Source organism: Patagioenas fasciata, chromosome 1, assembly GCF_037038585.1.
Source record: "Patagioenas fasciata isolate bPatFas1 chromosome 1, bPatFas1.hap1, whole genome shotgun sequence".
Lineage (NCBI taxonomy): Eukaryota > Metazoa > Chordata > Aves > Columbiformes > Columbidae > Patagioenas > Patagioenas fasciata.
The window spans coordinates 57,316,211-57,322,307 of NC_092520.1; the positions used below are offsets into that span (position 1 = coordinate 57,316,211).

At 59.1% G+C, this 6,097-nt stretch overlaps 1 long non-coding RNA gene across 1 annotated transcript in view; it reads right to left on the reverse strand.

Annotated features, from left to right (window-relative positions):
• LOC139827630 (uncharacterized) overlaps positions 1-5,181 on the reverse strand; it is a 44,481-nt gene extending 39,300 nt beyond the window's left edge. Inside the window, exons 1-2 of the long non-coding RNA XR_011738507.1 lie at positions 4,936-5,181; positions 4,141-4,200 (exon numbers count right to left, since the gene is read on the reverse strand). This is a non-coding gene — a long non-coding RNA (uncharacterized lncRNA). The remainder of the gene's footprint in view (positions 1-4,140; positions 4,201-4,935) is intronic.
• Between the last annotated feature and the right edge of the window lie 916 nt (positions 5,182-6,097).

Sequence of the window (6,097 nt, forward strand, 5' to 3'; positions counted from 1 at the left end):
TTCTGAGCTCTTGGTTGGGTGATGGTGCAGCATAAAATAAACCAAGATTCCCAGGGACTGCATGATGAACAGTTTAAGGGGGACTTTTTTCTGTGCTAGAGGAGAGGAGAAAAAAAGATCCAAGGGCTGTCCCCAACAGTGAGGCACTCTTGGGTATGGCTATTGAAGCCAGCGGCTGGTGCTGCTCTGGCTCTCCACCAGCAAACTTGGAATCTGAAAAGCTGCTCTGAGCCAAGCCTGCCTCCCTGTCCTGCAAGAAATGAGAACATAAAAGCCTAAAGAAAGTCACCTGCAAGAGGATCTGGGCTGGGGTGAAGTCAAGGCAGCAAGCCACTACACTTGGCCTGGCTTGGTCCTCAGTTAGCTGGGGCTGGGACCACATCTGTGCCTAAGCCTAAACTGGATTCGGTTGGTTTGTGCTTGGTTATGATTTTGAAATAGAAGTTTTATGCTACCACAGAGAGTCTGCATTTTTGTGGATTCAAATATTCCTTAATTAGGTGTTGTCTGTTAGCAGAATGAAAAGAGGGCTTTTATTTCATTTTACTTTGCCATTTTCATTTACTCCTTTTTGTGTATAATAACTGGGTAGGGGAATGTTGAACAGCTACTGTAAAATATTTTGTAGTGCAGCTGCAGCTTTCAAACATCTATCTGCTGTCCAGATTGGTGATGATGGGTGCTTGGGGAGCCCCTTCCAGATTTGGGAGAGGGGGGAGCTTTGTACTGTTGAAACTCCTTTCCTTGCCCGTTTCCCAGAGGAGACAGCTTTCTTCCTCCTTATTAAAGATGAAAAGGGTCAGCTGCGAGAGGGTGCAGCCCCCAATAAAAGTATATTAACTCCCTGCCAGCCATTAACAGCGCCAGCTTCAGCGGCTGCTGGGTTGCTAGTCCAAGAGGGCATAGCAGAGAGGTGCGAGTAGGGCAGGCAGGGCCAGGCAGGAGAAGCAGGAACAAGCACAGGCAGACACAAGCAAGGATAGGCACTAGCAGTTGTGGCCGGACAGGACGCGCGGCGGGGGCCGGAGCCGGGAACCTGGGGTGGCCTCGGGACAGCAGCAGTGCTCCCCACCCACCCAAGCGGCGTTCGCGCTGTAAAACACGCCCCGGCTAGGAATCTGCCCCCGATTCCATAAAACCCCACGGGAAGGGGCAGGACGCGCTCCCGGCCGCAGGCAGGTGCCGGTGTTGTTGCCCATGCAGTTCGTGTCACCTAGGGGATCCGACATGCTGACTCCCCCGGCTTGCCTTGCACCCAGCCCAGCTTTCTTCCCCGCACGTCTTCCCCGCACCTCCTCAGCTGTGCAAAGCCCAGGGCTGCCCCACCGTTTCCGTTCCCACGCCCCAAAATTACACCCCACAAACGTCCCGGCTCCGCGGCCCTGCGTGGGCACGGCCCGTGAACGGAACTGCCCCGGAGGGAGAGCGCAGGAGCACCCCAAGCTTGGCCACTCTGCCGGCTCCGAGCCTAAGCGGGTAGGGGAGAAGGTAGCAGAATTCCCTCCCCAACCCTACCCGCCCCCCTCAACCCTACTTCCCCCTCCCCCCCAAAATAAGCTTTTCGTTCTTTAAAGTTTGGGGTTTGGGCTCTGTCCTACTTCCTCCTGCCCGGCAGGAAAAGAGCTGGAAACGGTCTCCGCCGGCGCGCAACCTCCGCAGCCGCTCACCGCCTCCCCAGTGCTACCGTGGGAAAACACCCACTTATCGCAGCTCGGAGCCGAACTCGCCCTGCCCGGCTTTTGAGGCGGACGGTTTCGAGCAGAAGAGATCGGATATGTTTGATGTATGCGCTTAAGCACCTTAATATTAAAAACATGTAGCAATTAAAAACACGCCGCACGCCGGTTGCTCTGCGCAAGTAAAGGACCTCTTACCCCCGATTTTTTTTTTTTTTACGCTATTTGTGTGAACCTACCGAAATCCTCGGCACTTGCGCGTTTCCTGTTTGCCCCCTCACCCCTCCTCCCGCGTGTTTTATCACCCGTATCGAACGGCCTCGCAGCCGCCCCAGCGACTCTGCCGTGCCCCGGCTCTGGGGCGGAGGTGGACGCACAACGGCCCCCACTCTGCAATGCCACCGGCCCCTCCGCTTCGGTCCTTGCAGCCGGGCGAGTCTCCGTGCCCCACTCCCCCACGGCCCGGGCCGGGGCCGACGGAGACCCGCCGCCTCCGACGAAGTGCCCGATTGCAAATGAGGGACGGCTCGGCCGCGGGTGACATCTGCACCCTCTCTTGCACCTGCCTTGTCCCGGGCCCGAGCTCTTGCCGCGACGAGGGTGAAAATTAAGGATCAGCCCACCCCGGGCGGTAGGAGCCGACCCGGGCATGCACCAGTGGGGATGTTCGTCCCGTTCATCTCGGCGGGTTTCCGTGGGGAAGGACAGAGTCGACAGTGGGGCGGAGGGGTGAGGGAGCCCCTTTGCAGGTGAACAGCCGAAATGTGGACCGGAAGTAGAGTTGTCTCCAGGGCCGAGAGACAGTACGCTCTCCATGTGTGACCATATACAGCCTTACCCGCTCCCCCGACCTTGGATTTTCCCGTGGGTACCTGCCCCTGTGCCCACCCGCAACTGGCCGGGTGGGTGAGCCTGGGAGTTTGCAGGTGTGCTGTCCACCCTAACGGGCCTTCAGCCCCAACCACCCTAGCCATTGGAGGGAAGGGAGCGAGCGGCGGACAGACAGCCCTAAAACCGTCCCGGCTCCCCAAACCACAGCCCGCCTGGCGGACGCATTGCAGCGAGCTAGCCCAACCCAGGAGGGGCTGCAAAGCCCATCTGCCCCCGGGGCTTCCTGGTGTCCTTGCTCCTCACCGCGCCGGCGGGCCCGGCAAAGGGCCCGGCCTGGGTGCGCAGCGACGCGGATACGGTGGCTTCTGCGGTGAGAGAGAACGAATGGGGCTGTCGCCTGGGGGCAGCCGTGGGGCGCCCCACGCGTGGAGCCGCCTCCCTGTGGGGGGCCGCAATGGCAAGGCGCTGGCTGAGGGGAAAAGCGAGGAGGCCTGGTTGGTTATGGGGGAGTTATTCTTCTCCCACCCCCACGGGGGTCGCGTTCACCCCATGTCCGAGGCGGCTTTCCCTGCCCCCTACCCGTTCCTTTCCTGCCCTGAAACCCCCGAAACGAAAACTTCCTATCTGCCCCCCCACGCCTCCGCCTCCTGCAGCGCCGAGCCCCGCTGGTCCCCCCAAACACACCCACGCACACCCACGACCTGCCCGACTCCGTGCACCCGACTCGCAGCCGCAGCCCTTATTTCGTGCCCTTCGAGCCACAGAGCAGCTCCGTTTTGTCCTGCCTGAGGATGACCCATTTCCTCCTTTTCCCCCTTTTCCCCGCTTTGGTCCCGGTCTTCGTCCCACCCTCCCGTCCCTCCACCCTCCTGAAGGCCGCACGCCCCGGGGGCCGTGGCGGTCCCCGCTCCTCCGTCCCGCACCCGGCTGCGCGCAGCGGGGTCGGCGGCCCGGGGCGGGGCATTGGGGGGGTGATGAGGGCGGGGGTGCACAGGGAATCGGCGCTTCGTCCGCGATGTGTTTGTTTTCCTTTCCCCCCTGAACGCTAGATTAAGACGTGAAGATTACACTTTTATTGTGGCGGCCGAATAATACCACGAGTCAACACACACAGCAAACAAAAGTGCTTGTAGTACACGGCCAACCCCGCTGGGAACCGGGCTGCGGGCTGCTGCAAAAATCAAGCTCTTCAGTGCTAATTACAAATAAATGATGATGTGCTCACTAAGTAATTGATTTAATGAAGTTCCTATGAAACTATTAAAACCGGGTAGAGGTCAGGCTGGAGACGCCCCAGAGCGCCCATTGTGGGATGTTTAACTCCGCCAATCTCCTCGGAAAGACATCGGGGCTAATAGGTGAAGTCACAGCTGGTTCGGGCTGACTTTTGCAGCACCGGCAGTGGCCTCCCCACACTCGCCAAGCGGCCCGCACCGCAAGTTTGGGGAGGCGAGTTCAGCTGGCACTCCCCCGGCCCACTGCCTCCACTCTCACCCCTCCCCGCATTCCTTCTTCCGGGGGGCGGCTGTTCGCCCCCTCCCAGCCAGAGGCCCCCCGGCGCGGCGCGCCCCCCCGCCACGTTCCCTCCCTGGGTGCCCATCCCCGTCCCGTCGGGGCTGCGCTGGGTACTCACTCGCTCGACCCGGCCGCCTCGCTTGCACCTCAACCAGGCGCCTCCGCGGTTCTCCCCAGCCTAATTAAAGAGGGGGGAAGTGGAGCTCTGAACTTGTGTCTACCACTACAGGGCGGCTGTAATTCCACCCCCCCAGTCCTGACTTGCCCCCCCGCACACTCACACACACACTTCTTGAAGAAACTTAAGCTAGGATGCCAGGTAGGGTGCTTGGGAGATTTTGGCAAGGTGCCTGGAAGGGGATGCGTGCCCATTTTTCCTTGAAGGGTTTTCTTGTTCGAAAGGCCATTTGGAGCGCTTTAGACGGGCTCGCCGTGTGAAAGGAGGAGGAGGAGGAGAGGGGGAACACAGACATTAAAAAAAAAAAAAAAAGAGAGAGAGAGAAAAGAAGAAGAAGAAAATCCGGCTATTGGATTTCCCAGCCCCACGCTCGGCTCTCCCCCTCCTGGGGCAGAGCGGAGTGGAGGTGGCCCCTCTCCTTCCCCCTCCTCCCCACCCCACTTAGGGGGCCTCTAAGCCGACCCCAGCTCTGAGCACGCTTTGAGAATGGTGGGTCCTCGCTGACCCCCGGGGGTCCCATCCCACTCCGCCTGCCAAAGGACCCTTCTGTGCCCCCTTCCTTTTAACGCCAGTGCTTTTGGCGGGTTGTAAACGAGTCGGGGAGAAAAGGGGAGCCGCCCCCCAATTTTCGCCCAGCTGTTGGCATTTGCTGAGTGGGGAGGCGATGGCCCCCACGGGCAACGCCCCTCTCGGCTCCCAGCGCTTTCGGGGGGAGGTGGGAGGCAAGCTACTCACCAGGCTCGAACAGCGCCCCCGACGGCCGGGGCAAGAGGGACGAGTGACGCAAGAACGGGGCCCGGGAACGGCTTCTCCCCGAAATACGAGGTGCCTCCGTCCTCCCCGCATAGCGGGGAGCAGCAAGTCCCTAAATATGGGAAGATAGATGAGGGGTGAGATGCGCCGTCGGTAGTCCCCAAGCCCGTTTGTCCCTCTCCTTGTGGCTTCCGGGAGCTCTGCCCTCGCCCACACCGCTGCCCACTGTACAAGTCGGGGATGTCCGAGGCGGGGCCGGGTGCACTTGAGGGGACGTGGGGGGGCCGCAAATGCAAGCGACAGGCGTGCGGCCGGGTTACAACCGGGAAGGTACACAGGCAAACGCTACGGGTCCCTACGCAGGCACGCGTGGGCTCGCATACGGGGCAGCCGCGAGACCAAATGGCCTGAGAAGGCTCTTCCTGTTCGCTTGCAGGGTTTTGGGAAGGGCTGCTTTTTCTTTTTTTTTTTCCTTCCTTTTTTTTTTTTTTTTTTTTGTTTTGCTTTCTTTTGTTTTGGGGTTTTTTTTTTTAGAAAACGATTAATTTGAAACAAATTAAGCTCTCCCGCCTCTTGTTTGCCAAACAGGCTGTTGGCAATGTGCAAATAGGCTTTCACCCCGGCGCGGTGCCCCCACTCCCCTCCCTGCCGCCCGGCCTCCAGCGCCGGCCACCGCACCCTCCTCTGCCCCTGCCCTACCGCCTCCGTCCCCTCCTGCCCCTGCAACACCGCCCGGTTGCTGTCTCCCCATTGCCCTTAATGCACGATCCGGGTTTCTCTTCAGCCTCGAAATAAGAAGTGACACATGCACCACTAAACCAACGTGTGGGGAAAGCTCGCGATTGAGAGGTGCTATTGAAGGGAGCGCTGCGAAGAGACAAAGCTGGGGGCTAGTGGAATCAGATGCAGCCCTTAATTAACACCATCTTAAATAGTCCAACAGGCACTGAAGACAAAGTTGAAGAAAGACTTTAAGGCTGAGTGCCCCTCGACAAGCTCTTTTTTTTCCCCTCGTGTCATTCAATATTTAATGCACTGTGCTTGTAATGCTACTACTGGTGCTCCTTTCTCAGCAAGTACATTATTTTTTCACGGTGCCCATGGCCAGGGAAAACCCTTTAGGCAAAGAAAATCAAAATGTTTG